Source organism: Plecotus auritus (genome assembly GCF_963455305.1).
Source record: "Plecotus auritus genome assembly, chromosome: 6".
In the NCBI taxonomy this organism is placed as follows: domain Eukaryota; kingdom Metazoa; phylum Chordata; class Mammalia; order Chiroptera; family Vespertilionidae; genus Plecotus; species Plecotus auritus.
Window position 1 is genome coordinate 90,926,794 of NC_137773.1, and position 19,295 is coordinate 90,946,088.

The window sequence follows — 19,295 nt, forward strand, 5'->3', positions numbered from 1 at the left end:
TAAAAATAAAAAATGTGCCCTGTAGGTGTGGCTCAGTGGTCGAGTGTTGACCCATGAACCAGAGATCATGGTTAGATTCCCAGTTAGGGACAAGCCTGAGTTTTGGGCTGGATTCCCAGTAGGGGGGATGCAGGAGGCAGCTAATCCATGATTCTCTCTCATCACTGATGTTTCTGTCTCTCCCTCTCTTTCCTCTCCGAAATCAAAAGAATATGTTTAGAAAACTAAAAAAAAAAAAAAAAAAAAAAAAAAGTGCCTGAAAACTTAAATATATTCATTTTCACATTTGGAGTTTCTCTTGCATAAAAGAGAAAAGAAAAATCTGTTTCCTTTCACAAATTTCCTTGCTTTTTTCGTATCTCTCTCTCTTTTTTTTTAATGCTCACCTGAGTATATTTTTCCACTGATTTTTAATGAGAGTGGAAGAGAGAGTAAGACAGAGATAAGTATCAACGTGAGAGAAAAACAGCGATTAGTTGCCTCCTGCACATGGTCAGACCAGGGCCAGGGCCAGGACCAGGGCCAGGGCCAGGGAGAAGCCTGCAACCAAGTATGTGCCCTTGTTCAGAATTGAACCTGGAACACATCAATTCACAGGCAGATGCTCTGTCCACTGAGGAAAACCAGCTAGGGCTGCATCTCTCTCTCTCTCTCTCTCTCTCTCTCTCTCATCAATTCACAGGCAGATGCTCTATCCACTGAGGAAAACCAGCTAGGGCTGCATCTCTCTCTCTCTCTCTCTCTCATTCTTTTAAATATATATATATATATATATATATATATATATATATATATATATATACATATAGTATATATATTTTTAAGTATATTTCAGAGAGGAAAGTAGAGAGAGATAGAGAGAAACATCTGTGATGAGAGAATCATTGATCGGCTGCCTCCTGCATGCCCCCTACTGGGGATCAAGGGATGAAGCCTGCAACTAGGGAACATGCCCTGACCGGAATGGAACACTGACCTCCTGGTTCGAAGGTTGATGCTCACCCACTGTGCTATCCTGCTGGGTTGTATTACTCTTCTCTCTTTTTTTTCTACCCGGCACATTCAATCAATTGACATTTTCATTCTCAGGGAAACTTGAGTGAAAGGGCTTTCCTAGGTCAGTGGTCGGCAAACTGCGGCTCGCGAGCCACATGCGGCTCTTGAGTTTTTAGCAAAGGCCAGCTTAGGAGTACCCTAATTAAGTTAATAACAGTGTACCTACCTATATAGGTTAAGTTTAAAAAATTCGGCTCTCAAAAGAAATTTCAATCTTTGTACTGTTGATATTTGGCTCTGTTGACTAATGAGTTTGCCGACCACGGCCCTAGGTGCTGCATAAAGGCTCTGAAGGAAAGAAACACATACACTGGATTCAGTTCAGATGAGCAGCCTGCTTCCCACAGGACAGAAGGAAAGCCACTTTCAGAAGGTTCTACATTCCAGACCAGGGGTGGGCAAACTTTTTGACTCGAGGGCCACAATGGGTTCTTAAACTGGACCAGAGGGCCGGAACAAAAGCATGGATGGAGTGTTTGTGTGAACTAATATAAGTTCAAAGTAAACATCATTACATAAAAGGGTACGGTCTTTTTTTTTATTATTTCAATAGTTTTATTCATTTCAAACATTTTAACAAGAATAATGTAAACACTAATTATTATAATTTGAAACTTCAAAAAATGGAGGAATCATAGCACAATAACATACCTTATATTGAAGATGGCAAAGGCAAAATAAAATTGCCTAACAAAGGAAAGGTACAAAAGCCTTTCAAATTAAACTTAAATATAATAAAATAATTTAAAACTAAAACAAATAGAAAAGAACAAAATGTGTAAACAGTAAATTAAACATTTTCTTTAGTGCAACTTCCAAATTATGCCTGGGACATAGATGTAGATGGCAATGTAGACTGGGTTGAAAGCTTTTGGTCTTTAAAACATCAACTTCAGTGGGAACAGTGTTGTTGGTCTCCTTTTTAGCTAATGCTCTGATACTGTGCTCTCCAGGGGCGTGTCTCCCTACATCACCACGATAACGTGTCTACGCATTCCCAGGGTGATGTCGGGGGACGTGTCCGCGGGCATTACAAGGAGCCTCTGGAAGATTGAGAGGTTGTTCCTTCTACTGAATGGGCGGATACAAATCCGCCCACTCAGAAGAAGGAGCTGCAGCTGTGTTTCCCGACGTTGCCATGTTAACACTGCTGCTGGTGAAGGAGCGGAGGGGAGAGCAAGAGAACCCTCCGCTCTTTCGGCTCCGCGGGCCGGAAAGAACAGCCAAACGGGCCGGATCCGGCCCGCGGGCTGTAGTTTGCCCACGGCTGTTCTAGACTCTCCCAGCTGAGACAGAACCCCTGGAGTGTTACAGTCCCTGGGGAAGCAGAGGAGGGACACCTGAGCAGCCACCCGAAGAATTTTCACAGGACTAGAACAAGTAATCCAACATTTCATATGAATCTACAAAAGACCCAAATAGCCATAGCTATCTTGACGAAGAACAAAGTCAGAGATACCACATTACCTGATATCAAACTATATTACAAAGCTATCATAATCAAACCAGCATGGTATCAGCATAAAAACAGACATATAGACCAATGGAAGAGAACAGAGAGCCCACAAATAAATCCACACTTATATGTTAAGTTAATATATGACAAAGGAGACAAGTGTATACAATGGAGTAAAGACAGTCTATTCAATAAATGGTGTTGGGAAAATTGGAAAATGCATGCAAAATAATGAAACCTAGACCACGTTCTTACACCATATACTAGTACAAGAATTAACTCAAATGGATTAAAGATTTAAATGTAAAACTTCTACAGTAAAATCTCTTAACATTTCTCTTAATATTTTTCTGACATGTCTCCTTGAGCAAGGCAAACAAAAGAAAAAAAAATAGACAAATGAGACTACCTCAACTAAAAAGATTTTGCTGGGCAAAGGAAACCATCCACAAAATGAAAAGACATCCTACACAATGGGAAAACATATTCGGCAATGATACATCTGATAAGGGGTTAATATCCAAAATTTATAAAGAATTCATACAAGTCAGCACCAACAAAACAAACAATCCAATTAAAAAAGGGCAGAAGACCTGAATAGCTACATCTCCAAAGAGGATATACATTACAGATGGCCAACAGACATATGAAAAGATATTCAGTGTCACTCTTCATCAGAGAAATACAAATTAAAACTACAATTGTTTCCATTGGTTGGACCATCATTCCCAAAAGGGTGTAGGTTCGATTATAGTCAGGGCACATACCTTGGTTGTGGGTTCAATCCCCAGTTGATGGTATGGGAGGCACCTGATCAGTTTCTTTCTCTCTTTCTTTCAAATAAATAAACAAATCCTTGGTTGAGGATTATAAGGAAAAAAAAATGAGCTATCATTTGACACCTGTCAGAATGGCTATTATCAATAAATCAACAAACAAGTGCTGAAGAGGATGTGGAGGAAAGAGAACCTTCATGCACTATTGGTGAGAATGAAGATACGTGCAGCTACTATGGAAAAACAGTATAGAGGTTCCTTCAAAAATTAAAAATGGAACTGCCTTATGACATAGCAATTCCACTTAGGGGTAAATATCTGAAGAAACCCAAAACACTAATTCAAAAGAATATATGTTCCTTGCAGCATTATTTACAATAACCAATATATGGAAGCAACCAAATTGCCTATTAATAGACAAGTGGATAAAGAAGTGGTACATATATACAATGGAATATTACTTGGCTGTAATAAAGAATGAAACCTTACCTTTTAAAACAGCATTGATGGACTTAGAGGTTAAACTTAGTGAAATAAGTCAGACAGAAACTTAAATACCATATAATTCCACTCATATGTAAAATCTAAAGAAAAAAGTCAATGAACAAACAAAATAAAGACTCATAGAGATCAGACAGATGGTTGCCAGAGGGGAGGAGGTTTGGGGAATGGGTGAAATGGTGAAGAGTTTAAGAAATACAAATTGGTAAGATTAAAAATGGGTACAGAGTAAGTTGATGTTGCACAGACATGCTCTCGGGAACAACCTGGAAGTACAACTAATATACAGAAAAACTTTCTGAATAATCAATGGAAGATTTGCTGGAGAGAACCCTGATACCTGAGGACTGAAAGTGGAGACCCCAAAGAGACTGGTAGGAGGGGTGGAGGTGCGAAAGGGCTGGCCAGGCGTCCAAAGATGGCAACTGAAGTTCTGGAGAGATATCAGCTGTGGAGGGTTGCCACAGAGAATTCTGGGATTAAATGCCCAAGCTGGGCCCCCCATGAGAGAACACAACTGAGAAAGGTACCCACATAACATCTGGCTGTGAAATGTAACAGAGTTGCTGTCTGCCAGGGAGTGACGGCTGAAAATTAAGCCACCCTCTTAAAGGTCCAATGCACAAAATTCTCTGTGCAGCCACCCACCTTGTGCTCTGGCAGAGGGAGGGTGGAATGAACTGGAGCTGTGTGAGCAGAAGCCAGAATTGGAGATTCCGAGGGTAGAGCTCAGAAGGCAGATATCCCCAATTTCCAGGGCTGAGTCATTCCCTCACACAGCAGAGGACATCTATCCCACATAGACATTTGCCTTGCCGGTGGAGAAGGCAGTTGACACACCCTACTGGAAAACACCTTGCCCTGAGGCCACTTAGGAGATTAAAAATAACAATTAGCCTCCAGGCAGCAGGAACTGTTCCATCCTGTTGAAAAAACTCTTGCCATAACTCAGGACCATTGCCTGGGGGGACAATTCAAGTCAGAATCCTATCAGTGTGTAAGTAGAGGCGGACTTCTCAGACTTTGAGTCTTTGCCTAATTGAATTGGTCAGAAACAGCATTTGACACTGTCCTGCACTAGAGTTTGAGAGGCGTAGAGAATCCACCCAGTACACAGTCACAAACCCAAACAAATAGCCAAAATGAGGAGACAAAGAAACAACCCCCAAACGAAAGAACAAGAGAATTCTCCAGAAAAAGATAAGTGAAGCAGAGATAAGAAATTTATCTGTAACAGAGTTCAGAGTATGATGTTAAAGATGCTCAACAGCATGAAAAGTTATAGTAGCTATGAAAAAAGAACAGTTTGAAAAGAATGACAAAATACTAATAAAGAAAACATTGGAAGGAATACACTGCAGATTAGGAAAAACTGAGGATCAAATCAGCGAATTAGAAGACAGAATTGAAAATACCACTAAATCAGAGAACCAAAATGAAAGACCAATTAAAAAACATGAAAATAGCTTAATGGAGCTGTGAAACAGCATGAAAATTGACAATAATAGAATAGCAGGTGTGCCAGAAAAGGCAGAAAGGGAGAAATGGATAAGGAACTTTTTGGAAGAAATAATGGCAAACTTCCCTAACCTGGTAAAAGAAAAAGTCACACAAGTTTAGGAGGCACAGAGAACCCTAAGCAAGAAGAACCCAAACAGACCCACGCTCAGACACATCATAATAAAAATGCAAAAAATTACAGACAAAGAAAGAATCTTAAAGGCAGCAAGAGAAAAAAGCAAACTGTTACCTACAAAGGTGATCCCATAAGGCTGACACATGATTTCTCATCAGAAACTCTACAGGCCAGAAGGGAATGTCATGAAGTACTCAAGGTAATGGAAAGCAAGGATCTGAAACCAAGATTACTATATCCACCAAGGCTATCATTCAAAATAGACAGTCAAATAAAGAGCTTCCCAGACAAAAAAAAAAAAGCCTAGCCGAAGCCGGTTTGGCTCAGTGGATAGAGCGTCGGCCTGCGGACTGAAGGGTCCCGGGTTCGATTCCGGTCAAGGGCGTGTACCTTGGTTGCGGGCACGTCCCCAGTGGGAGGTGTGCAGGGGGCAGCTGATCGATGTTTCTCCCTCATCGATGTTTCTAGCTCTCTATCCCTCTCCCTTCCTCTCTGTAAAATATCAATAAAATATATTTAAAAAAAAAAAAAACTTAAAAAAAAAAAAAAGCCTAAAGGTGTGCATCACCACCAAGCCAGCATTACAGAAAATGCTTAAGGGGGCAAAGGACTTTATAAATAGACACTTTCCAAAATGGACATACAGAAGGCCATATGAAAACATGCTCAAAGTCACTAATCATCCGAGAGATGCAAATCAAAACGACAATGCAATACCATCTCACACCTGTCAGAATGGCTATCATCAACAAATCAACAAACGACAAGTGTTGGCGAGGATGCGGAGAAAAAGGAACCCTCGTGCACTGCTGGTGGGAATGCAGACTGGTACAGCCACTGTGGAGAACAGTATGGAGTTTCCTCAAAAAACTGAAAATGGAACTCCCATTTGACCCAGTAATCCCACTCCTAGGAATATAACCTAAGAAACTGGAAACACCAATCAGAAAGGATATATGCACCCCTATGTTCATAGCAGCACAATTTACAATAGCTAAGATTTGGAAACAGCCTAGGTGCCCGTCAGCAGATGACTGGATCAGAAAACTATGGTACATCTACACAATGGAATACTATGCTGCCATAAAAAGAAGGAATTCTTACCATTTGTAGCAACCTGGATGGAATTGGAGAACATTATGCTAAGTGAAATAAGCCAGTCAATGAAAGAAAAATACCACATGATCTCACTCATTTGTGGATAATAAAAAACATTATAAACTGATGAACAAAAAGATAGATACAGAGGCAGTAAAGCATCAAACAGACTGTCAAATTACAGTGGGAAGGTTAGGGAGAGGTGGGGGACATAAGAGATCAACTGAAGGACTTATATGCATGCATATAAGAATAACCAACAGATGCAAAACATTGGGGGGTGAGGGCATGTATGGGAGTGGGGTGGGGGGGCAATGGTAAGATATGTACACATACAATACCTTAATAAAAATAAAATTGACAGTCAAATAAAGAGCTTCCCAGACCAAAAAAAAAAAAAAAAAAAAAAAAAAAAAAGCGTAAAGGTGTGCATCACCACCAAGCCAGCATTACAGAAAATGCTTAAGGGGGCAAAGGACTTAAATAGACACTTTCCAAAATGGACATATAGAAGGCCATTTGAAAACATGCTCAAAGTCACTAATCATCCGAGAGATGCAAATCAAAACAACAATGAGGTACCATCTTACACCTGTCAGAATGGCTATCATCAACAATTCAAAAAATGGCAAGTGGTGGCAAGGATGTGGAGAAAATGTACCCTGGTGCACTGCTGCTGGGAATGCAAATTGGTACAGCCACTGTTGAAAACAGTATGGAGTTTCCTCAAAAAATTAAAAATGGAACTCCCTAGCCCTAACTGGTTTGGCTCAGTGGATAGAGCGTCGGCCTGCGGACTGAAAGGTCCCAGGGTCGATTCCAGTCAAGGGCATGTACCTTGGTTGCAGGCACATCCCCAGTAGGAGGTGTGCAGGAGGCAGCTGATCGATGTTTCTCTCTCATCAATGTTTCTAACTCTCTATCCTTCTCCCTTCCTCTCTGCAAAAAATCAATAAAATCCTATATAACAAAGAGGTAATATGCAAATTGACCCTCACTCCCTCACACAAGATGGCCACCCCCATGTGGTCTAAGATGGCCACCCCCATGTGGTCAAAGATGGCCGCCACAAGATGGCTGGCAGGGGAGGGTAGTTGTGGGCGATCAGGCCAGCAGGGAAGGGCAGTTAGGGGCAACAAAGCCAGCAGGGGAGAGCAGTTAGGGGCGACCAGGCTGGCAGGAAAGGGCAGGTGGGGGAACCAGGTCTGCAGGGGAGGGCAGTTAGGGGCAACCAAGCCTGCAGGGGAGGGCAGTTGGGGGAACCAGGTCTGCAGGGGAGGGCAGTTGGGGACAATCAGACCAGCAGGGGAGCAGTTAGGCATCGATCAGGCTGGCAGCGAAGTGGTTAGGGGATGATCAGACTGGCAGGCAGAAGTGATTAGGGCAATCAGGCAGGCGAGCAGTTGAGAGCCAGCAGTTCCAGATTGTGAGAGGGATCCCAAATTGGAGAGGGTGCAGGCTGGGCTGGGTGACACCCCCCCAACAGTGCACAAATTTCATGCACCGGGCCTCTAGTGTGTGTGTGTGTGTATATGTATATATATATATATATATATATATATATATATATATATATATATATATTTTTTTTTTTTTTTTTAAATGGAACTCCCGTTTGACCTAGTAATCCCACTTGTAGGAATATATCCCAAGAAATCAGAAACACCAATCAAAAAGGATATATATACCTCTATGTTCATAGCAGAACAATTTACAATAGCTAAGAGTTGGAAACAGCCTAAATGTCCATCAGCAGATGAGTGGATTAAAAACCTGCGGTACAACTATACAATGGAATACTACGCTGCTATAAAAAAGAAAGAATTCTTACCATTTGCATCAGAATGGATGGACCTGGAGAGCATGATGCTAAGTGAAATAAGCCAGTTGGAGAAAGATAAATATCATATGATCTCACTCATTGTGTAATATAATAAACAACATAAACTGATCAATAAAAATAGATCCATAGACATAGAAGCATCAAACAGACCATCAAACCTCAGAGGGAAGGCAGGGGAGGAGGGCAGAATAAAAGGTCAACCAAAGGACTTGTATTCGTGCATATAAGCATAACTAATGGACAGAGAAAGGAGTGGGTGAGGGCATGTGCTGGGGGTGGGAGTAGCTGGGGAGAAGTCAAAGGGGCAAAAAGGAGATATATGTAATATTTTAAACAATAAAGAATTTAAATTTAAAAAAAAAAGAATAAATGCTAAAGGGACTGCTGTAATGAAAAGAAACAGAGAAAGAAACCTAGGCATACAGAATTAAAATGGCAATAACTAACTACCAATAATAACCCTAAATGTAAGTGGGTTAAATGCTGCAATCTAAAAGCACTGGGTAGCTGAATGGATAAAAAATATTACCCAACTATATGCTGTCTACAAGAGACCCACCTGAAAACAAAAGATACACACATGATGAGAGTGACAGGATGGAATCAATTTTTCCATGCAAATGAAAAAAAGAAAAACACCCACCCAACTGGAGTATCAATACTCATACCCAACAAAATAGACTTTAAAATGAAGGCCATCACTAGAGACAACAAAGGGATTGATCCAACAAGGGGATATAACCCTGCTAAACATATATGCACCCAATATACGAGCACCTAAATACATTATATAACTTCTAGAGAACTTTAACGGAGAGATAGACAACAATACAATCATAGTCCGAGACTTCAACACCCTGCTGACTTCACTGGATAGATCTTTCAGACAAAAACTTAACAAGGAGACAGTGACTCTAAAGGACACACTGGATCAGATGGATTTAATTGATATTTATAGAACATTTCACCCCAAAGCAGCAGAATATACATTCTTCTCAAGTGCACATGGATCATTCACAAAGATAGACCACATTAGGACACAAAACAAGTCTCTAGAATGTCAGGAAGATTGAAATCATATTAAGCATCTTCTCAGATCACAGTGGAATGAAATTAGAAATCAACTACAGAAAACATACCCAAAACATTTAAACACATGGAGACTAAAGAGCATATTAGCAAAGAATGAAGGGGTTACCAAAGAGATCAAGAAAGACATCAAAAAATTCCTGGAAAAAAATGAAAATGAACACACAACAACCCAAAATCTCTGAGACACATCAAAAGCAGTTCTGAGAGGAAGATTCATAGCACTACAGGCGTACCTCAAAATACAAGGAAAATCAACAATAAATTATTTAACCCTACAACTTAAAGAACTAGAAAGAGAACAGAGTAAGTAGAAGGAAGGAAATAATAAAGATTACAGCAGAAACAAATAACATGGAGACTAAAAAAACAACACAAAAAATACAAAAAAAAAAAAAAATCAAATGAAACCAAGAGCTGGTTCTTTGAAAGGATAAAAAAAAAAAATTGATAAACCGTTAGTCACACTTATCAAGAAACAAAGAGAGAGGTCCCAAATAAGTAAAACCAAACGAAAATGGAGAAGTAACTACCAACACCACAGAAATACAAAGGATTGTAAGGAAACACTATGAACAACTATATGCCAACAAGCTGGACAATGTGGATGAAATGGACAAATTCCTAGAAAAATACCACCTCCTAGAGGAAAAATGGCGGCGGAATAGACAGATGTGTTCCAAGCCTTGTCCTGGAGCAGAAAGAAAAATACCACCTCCTAAAACTGAATCAGGAGGAATCAGAAAACCTGAATAGGCCCATAACAACTGATGAAATAGAAGCAGTAATTAAAAAACTCCCAGCAAACAGAAGTCTAGGTCTGGATGGCTTCACAGGGGAGTTCTTCTTTCAAAGAACTAACACCTTTACTACTTAAACTATTTCAGAAACTCCAAGAGGAAGGAACACTTCCAAACTCTTTTTATGAGGCCAGCATTATTCTAATTCCAAAAGCAGATAAAGACACTACAAAGAAGGAGAATTACAGGCCAATATCCCTGATGAACAAGGATGCTAAAATCCTCCACAAAATATTAGCATCAGCCTGTGGACTAAAGGGTCCCAGGTTTGATTCTGGTCAAGGGCACGCACCTTGGATGCAACTGCCCCTCGCTGGCCTAAACCCTGGCCTGGGTATGTGCAGGAGGCCACCAGTGATGTGTTTCTCTCACATCGATATTCCTCCCTGTCTTTCCCTTTCTCTTCCACTGTTTCCAAAAACCAATGAAAAATAAAATTTTTTTAAAGAAAATGGTGCATACACACACACACACACACACAGAGGACTATTTTTGTATTATTCAGCCATCAGAAAAATAAATTCTGCCAGTTGTAACAACACATTCCTGGACCTTGAGGGCAGGATGCTTTGTGAATTAAGTCAGAAAAAGAGAAATACCGTGTGTTCTCACTTATCTGTGGAACCTTTAAAAAAACAACTCCATAGATACAGAGCACAGATTGATGGTTGCTAGAGGTTGCAGGAGTGGTGTACGGGGGTGAGGTGGGGATCAAATGAATGAAGGGTGTGAAAAGGTACAAACTTCCAGTTATAAAATAAGTCATGGAAATGCAGTGTACAGCACGGAGTCTGCAGTTAGTAATACTCTATTTCAGATTTGAATGTTGGTAAGAGTAAATCTTAAAAGTTCTCTTTTCAAGAAAAAATATTCTATAAGTCTGTATGATGACAGATGCTAACTAGACTTATTATGATGGTCACTTCACAATACATACACATATCAAATCATTATGCTGTACACATTAAACTAATATAATGTTGTATGTCAATTGTAACTTAATGAAAAATAAAATCCCTTCTATAAAACAAAAAGATTACAGTGGATTTGAAAAACTGCAATCACCTAGTGATGTCATACCCATCACAGTGTCATAGGGAAATGCATTACTCAGATGTTTATGATGATGCTGGTGTAAACAAGCTTCCTGTGCGGCCAGTCCTGTGAAAGTCCAGCACATACAGTTACGCTCACTACATAGAATACCTGATGATGGTGAACTGGTTCATGTATTTGCTATACTATCCTCTTTATCGTTGTGAGCTTTCTACTTAGTGAAAGGAAACTTTGCTGTGAAGCAGTATGCTGTTTGATGCGGGCAGCAGCCTCAGAGGTCTTGTGTTGACTGAGCTTTTTGATTGCATCATTGCCTCCTGGGCTTGATGAATCTGTTTTTTGTAAATTTCCTGGCCTAAGTGTACAGTGTGATAAAGTCTCCAGTCCTGCACAGTAATGTCCTAGGCCTTCATATTCACTCACCAATCACTGACTCGGCAGAGCAGCCTCCAGTCCTGTAGCCCATTCAGGGTCAGAGCCCCACACGGATGTACCATTTTCTACCTTGCACACCACATTTTTACTGCACCTTTTCATAAATGCTTACTACCACTGCATTACAATTGCCGACAGTATTCAGTACAGTAGCACGTTGTACAGGATTGTTGCCTAGGACCCACAGGCTACACCATATGGACAGGTGTGTAGTAGGAAACACCATGCAGGTGTGTGTGAGAGAACTGAAAACAACAAAACTGCCTCAAGATGCACTCCCCAGGTTCAGGGGTGCATGCCTGTATGTAACTGCAGTTTCACCTCTCCCAGGAGTAAAATTTTAACCCAGTCACTCTGCAACTTGCTGTTCAACACTAATCTGTCTAAAAGCCTCCTGCTGTTCCTTCCCCTAAGGAAAGGGGACCCTGTCTGAAGCAATCCCCTCTTTTCTTTTGCTAATAACCTCTCAAAGCCACTTCCTTTCTGCCTATTGTAAAGGCCTTCCATTTTGAACAGCTCCTCTGAGATTCTATTTACTAGATGGGATGCTGCCCCTTTTGTGAATGGGAATCAAGCCAGTTAGACCTTCCACTTACTCAGCTGAATTTTGTTTTTAACGGTTTGAATAGCATCACAAAACAAATAGCTGATAAAGATGTTGTGACTCAGAGGAGGGAACATGGCGTGTAGGATTCGGGGGAGAGACTGGAAATGCAGGCATTTGCTGCAGAGCAGGGCCTGGGGGACAGAGGGTGGACTTGAGAGCCTGCTCCACAAACATCAAAACTCAGGAGAAAACGGGATCCTTCTGGGGAGAAAGGAGGGACAGGGGGCCCACAGACCACAGCTCCTCCCATGCACGAACCGCGGAGACCGAGTCACCATTGTCCCCAATGACCCTCCACGCGGTCACCGCACCAACTGCGGAGCCGCGGGGATGTGGGTGCAGAGCTGCCCCGACACGCTCCGCAGCCGAAGGCCCTGCCGCGGGGACAAACTGGACGCCCGGGTCCCGGCTGGGCCCCACACTGCGAGCCCGAGGGGCCTGCAGTTTCAGCGGAGCCCCCGGGCGCCTTGGGTCCGCAGGCTCCGGACCTGACCGTGGAGAGACTGTCCCACCACGGCGGTTCCACCCGCCCCTCCTCCCCGTCTCCACGCCCCGCCGCACACTCACCATTTCTAGTTTCCTGGGCCTCCCTGAGTATCGCCTGCGGCTCCCACCACCTTACAGACCGCAGCTCCACAGATGAGGACAGAACAACAGAGATGTGATCCAATGCAGCTGAACTGAGAGGAACAAAAGGGTGGAAGCAGTGCGCCCGGCCCCCCTGCTAATCACAGGACGCACACTTCGCAGACATCGCCCCCTAGCGTCTGAGGTACCCAGGCCTGAGCCCAAAGCAGCCACAACTCCTCTCCAGGGACGTTTGCACTGAGAGGCAGCGCTGGGAGTCCCCAGGGAACAGTGGTCCTTCCTTGCAAACACACACACTTAAAAGGCACCTAATGAATCTGACTCCATTTTGATCTTTGTTGACAACTGGAGTCTGACGTGTGCATTTGCAAAAAGGTGCCCAGGCTCAGGGACCAGGATGCCTTAGGGTGGTATCCTTCCAGAACTACAGCCAGATTCCCAGAAAGAGCATTGAAACCAGAAACAAGCCATCATGTCCAGCAAGAAAAGTGACTTCTGCGTATTTAGAATGGTTACCTGTAGAAAATGTTTTTCACATGAAAAATGTGTTCCCACTGGTGATTCAGTCACCCTCCTCCGAGGTCATGAGCCACCCCTTACTTGTGGTTATCTTGTAGGCAGTTCCACAGACCTACGTAGAGCAAGGAGATGGGCCAGGTACAGAGGTCACCAGGATGGAAGGCCAGGTGTCTAGCAATGGGCAATCAATTGTAGGGTGGGGCCTTGTCCCCAGGGAGACTTTTCCTCCTCTAGCTCCAGGCCCAGATAAGCATCAAAATGCCAGGGCTGACATCAGGACCAGCTATACTGAATAATGACCCCTGCTCTGGTGCCAGCCAGTCCATCCGTGGCAGCCACATCCCTGAATGGACATACCTGGAAAGCTACAGAACATTCCATTCACATCTTCCCCTAGGACCTCCCCTGAAATCTCCACCCTTAAAACCTTTAGGAAGGAAGACCCAGAGCTCTCCCTCCCTGGAGTGCACCCTTCCCTTCCATCTCCTCCTCCCCAGGCAGGTTACCATTAGCTTGCACTCCCAAGCTCCAAGGGCCATTCCTTTACCTCCTTAACTCCTTTCCTAAGCCTATTTCTTCTAAGAATTACTTCTCACACCTCTGTAATTTACCCAGTAAATGTTCTCTTACCCTTTGGGTCTTGCTCTGAATACTTTTCTAACCAGAACCCAAGTATCCAGGCTGCTGAACCCACATTTGGTCTGAGCCCAGTCAGACACCTGGTGCTATTCCTGTTGCCTACCACAGTAACACTGTTTAATCCAGCAATAATGAGATTCATCAGAAAACTGGGTTCCATCTGTCAATGTAAGAATCATTCAAACCTCACCAGAATTTTTGTGAGTTTATTGTCAGGAAGCAAAATGTCAATGGATTGAGATATTGTTACAGGGAATGGCAGTTTTGTACCTTATCTATAATAATAAAGTGTAATATGCTAATTAGACCAGACATCCTTCCGGATGAAGCCGGGGCTGCGAGGAAAGCCTGCAGGCGGCCTGAGGGAAGCCCGGGTCCTGGGTGCCAGAGGGAAGCTGGTGCCAGCAGCCGGGGGAAGGAAGGCCTACTCTTACACAAATTTTGTGCATCAGTTCTCTAGTTTTATATATTACAATCAGAAGAGAAGATCCAAGTGGGTTACATGAAACCCATTGGTGATACATTAGGGGGTAAGAGCAGGTGGTTCCTGTAGTCTCCATCATGGCAAACACAAGGGACAGAGTAGACTTAGTGTTGCTGCATCCACCTGCACCATGGAAACCATGAGGTCTCAAGACTCACCCTACAAGATGGTCTTTTCATCAAAGAGTTCCACTGAAAAGGCACAAGGAGTTCCTGTATGTATAGAGAGATTTTCCCCGTAGCCTTGGCATATGGCCCTAATGGAAAGAGCCACACACGGTTCAAGCAGCTGCTCTGAGGGAGGGTCACTGAGAAGATGCCACTGCAGGTCAATCAATGAGCTATAACTGGTCTATCAGATTCCTTCCTCCCACCCCTGTCCTTGGGATATATGTTCTGCCCACTGATGGAGAACTAAGGGCCATTTCAAGGACGGAGGTTTGAGAGAACAATGTGCTGTTGACCCCATCTGACCGGGTGACCCAGTGAAGGCTTCTAGGTAAACTTTGAAGATTCTGGTGGTCAGTGTGGCGGTCTACTGCTCTAATGGCCACCCAAGACCTCCCTGGTATGCAAGTTCCTTTGCTTATTAGAACGGCCACTTAAAAATCTGGAGTGGTCTGTCTCTTTCTTTGGTCTTTCCTTTTCCTTCATGTGTGGGAGCCAGTCTCAGTGCTCACTGGAGAACTCCCAAGTTGCACTCCAGAATCTCTTATATCTGAGTGAAAATAAGGAAGCATGGATCCTTTTTGCAATAGAAAGCATGAAGTACCTTTAAATGGTAGAAGAACAGATATTTGTTTGTACTTAAAAATATTTTTCCTTGTGGTCTGACTGAAATATAGACATGGTGTTTGAAGCAGTAGTGGAAGAATCAATGACATTTTTCTATCTAGTTAAGAAGGCAATACATCCTAATAACAGCATGTATTTTGAAGATTTCAGAGGAGGAAAAATAACCACCCATAGATGAAATCAAAAGAGTCACCACAGAGAGAAACCAAGATGGCGGCATAGGTAAGCACCTAAACTGCTGCCTCGCACAACAATTTCAAAACTACAACTAAAAGACAGAACGGACACCATCCAGAACCACAGGAAAGCTGGCTGAGTGAAAATTCTACAACTAGAAGGAAAGAGAAAAGCTCACAGAGAATTGGAGGTACGGCAAAGGGTCTTTGTGCGCGCAGAGAGGAAGGGCGGCTGAGAGCCTGGCTGACTTTCTCTGGCAGAAGGGGGAAGGAAGCCCCCGACAACACTGAACCCCAGTCCTGACTGCACTGAACCCCAGTTCCGGGAGAGCCCCTGGGGACCCACGCTCTTACAGGAGGAGTCTGGACTCTCGGGCGGAGACTTGGGAGCTGGGGAAGGCTGAGGTCTGAAGGCGTACACGTGCCAGTGTGCACAAAGACTGCGGAGGTTGCCACAGGCTTTCCCTAGTGGAAGGGAGTCAGAGGCTCCTGACTGCACTGAGCCCCAGTTTTGACTGCACTGAACCCCAGTTCCAGGCGAGCCTCTGGGGACCCAAGCTCTTGTGGGGGAGTCTGGACTCTCGGGTGGAGACTCGGGAGCCGGGGAAGGCAGAAGTCTGAAGTCGCATGTGTGCGCACAAGGGCAAGGCTGACGGGAAGCCAAGACTGTCTGCTCCGCCCTGAGACTCCACCCCATCCAAGCTGAGCACAGAGGCTATTGCAATTTGGCAAGTCTAATCCTATAAGGCTGTCTCCAGCACCGAACTTCTCCCAGCATAGACACAGCTGATCCTTACAGCCAACTGGCCTGGAGGTCAATTCCTCCCAGTGATACCAACAACAATCAAGACTTAAATACAACAAGGCTGTACACACAGTCCACAAAGGGGTGCACCAAGAGTGTCCACCTCAGGTTAACTGGGGAGGCCAACCCACTGGGCCATATAGGAAACCTAGCACACAAAGCTACCCTACCAACTCAGGGAAGCAGTGAAAATGCGGCGTCAAAGTAACAGATCACAAACGAAAGAAATGGAGGAAAACAAATGACTGGATATAGAATTCAAAACCACGGTTATAAGGCTTTTCAAGAATATCCTAGAAAAGGCCGATAAATATAATGAGACCCTCGAAGATATGAAAAAGGACCAACTAGAAATTAAACATACACTGACTGAAATAAAAAATATTATACAGAGACCCAACAACAGACTAGAGGAACACAAGAATCAAGTCAAAGAATTGAAATACAAAGAAGCAAAAAACACTCAACCAGAAAAGCAAAAAGCAAAAAAAAAAATCCAAAAAGTTGAAGATAGTGTAAGAAGACTCTGGGACAACTTCAAGCATACCAACATCAGAATTATGGGGGTGCCAGAAGAAGAGAGAGAGCAAGATACTGAAAACCTATTTGAAGAAATAATGACTGAAAACTTCCCCCACCTGGTGAAAGAAATAGACTTACAAGTCCAGGAAGCACACAGAACCCCAAACAAAAGGAATCCAAAGAGGACCACACCAATACACATCATAATTAAAATGCCAAGAGCAAAAGACAAAGAGAGAATCTTAAAAGCAGCAAGAGAAAAACAGTTAATTACCTACAAGGAAGCACCCATACGATTGTCAGCTGATATCTCAACAGAAACTATGCAGGCCAGACGGGAGTGGCAAGAAATATTCAAAGTGATGAATAGCAAGAACCTACAACCAAGATTACTCTACCCAGCAAAGCTATCATTCAGAATTGAAGGGCAGATAAAGAGCTTCACAGATAAGAAAAAGCTAAAGGAGTTCATCACCACCAAACCAGTATTATATGAAATGCTGAAAGGTATTCTTAAAGAAGAGGAAGAAGAAAAAAGTAAAGATAAAAATTATGAACAACAAATACATATCTATCAACAAGTGAACCTAAAAATCAAGTGAATTAAATACCTGAGGAACAGAATAATCTGGTGAATATAATAGAATCAGGGACATAGAAAGGGAGTGGACTGATAATTCTCAGGGGGAAAGGGGTATGGGGGGTTCAGGAAGAGACTGGACAAAAATCATACACCTATGGATGAGGACAGTGGGGGGGAGGTAAGGGCAGAAGGTGGGGTGGGAACCAGGTGGAGGGGAGCTATGGGGGGAAAAAGGAGAAACAATTGTAATAATCTGAATAAAGATTTATTTAAAAAAATAAATAAATAAAATAAAATAAAATAAAGAGTCATCACAGAATTATATTAAAAGCATTACTTCATAGTTTCTATTTACATTTTATAAATGATATGTATATATGTCTATATGTCTATATACTAGTATATACATATTTTATTTATTTCAGAAAAGAAAGGAGAGGGAGATATAAACATCGATGAGAAAGAAACATAGGTAGGCTGCCTCCTGCACTGGGGACTGTCTATAACCTGGGCATGTGCCTTGACCAGGAATCAAACCCGTTCCTCAGCTCAGCAGTCTCTTGGTGCAAGGGTTGATGTTCCTCAGCTCAGCAGACTCTTGGTGCAAGGGTTGATGTTCAACCACGGAGCCACACTGTCTGGACAACTGTTTTAGTGTTTATAAGATAATGACGACAAGGATAATGAGAATAGGAACAGGAATGCTAACACTTTACGACGCAAACACCTGTATAGTATATGACTGTCTAACTGCCGGGACTGACCAAGCAGGCCCTGAGTGAGGGATGAATGATTACTCTGACACACATTTCTGTGAAAGAGAGGGCTAAGGCACTAGTGGGCTATCGGTGCCAAGTAGCCCCATTCGCCTGCCTCCTTTGGCCTTTAGTGTCATAACAGCTTGAACTAAAATTAACCTCTAGATACAATCAGCAAGGTAAGCATCCTTGAGAAAGCACATGCTTCTACAAGGTCGGGTCTAAATGACTAAACATAGAGATTCTAGCAAAACACCCCAGGGAATCGGACTTGTTTGGAAAAGTCCAGGTAGGGGCTAACACCTTCAGCAAGGTCCCCTCAGAGGTCACCCGACCTTTCGGAGAATCCTCTTTACAGACATTCCAACCAAGTCCTGTGCTTCCCCACATCTAACCACTGAGCAGTACACCCAAGACCAATATATAAAAATGAATAATTAAAATAAATGCACTGATAGAGGCTTACTAAGTGTAAGACACTCAGCACCATGGGAGGACTGGCTCAGTACTTTTCATCTTCACAGACTCCTAAACATGGAAGCACTAATCTGATCACCTTTGGTTAGAGAGGCAACTGAGACTTGGGGAGCTAAATGACTTGTCTCACTTACATAGGCTGTCAGTAGAGCAGCTAAGATGCATCACCACGAAAACAAACAAACTGCAGACATATTTCTTCTGTGAATATCCTATCCTATATAATAAAAGTCCAGCGACCATAACGGCATAACGACCAGAACGACTGGCGGACCAGTCACTATGATGTGCACTGACCACCAGGAGCCAGACACTCAATGCAGGACGGGGAGGAGGGCACAGTGAGACCTGGACGTGCATACTATTGCTCATGGATACCAGGAACCGCAAGCCCAGAGCTTGCTTTCCAATAAAAAAATAAATTGGGGGGGTGGGGAATAAAAACGGCCGACACTGCCACCCTGGGAAGAATGGCTCCAGGAGGGAAAGACCTCCCCAGGCCCGACCCAGCCCAGCTGGCATGCTGCCGGCTCACAGGGACTCACCAGTGATGTGCAGAAAGTGCAGCCCCTCCAACTCCAAAGCCAGTCGCACTGA

At 43.1% G+C, this 19,295-nt stretch overlaps 1 protein-coding gene across 1 annotated transcript in view; it reads right to left on the reverse strand.

Annotated features, from left to right (window-relative positions):
- Window positions 1-19,295, reverse strand: part of LOC308252263 (uncharacterized protein) — a 34,601-nt gene extending 15,306 nt beyond the window's left edge. Inside the window, exon 1 of the mRNA XM_080676620.1 lies at window positions 19,244-19,295. The gene's annotated coding sequence lies outside the window, so the exon portion shown is untranslated. The remainder of the gene's footprint in view (window positions 1-19,243) is intronic.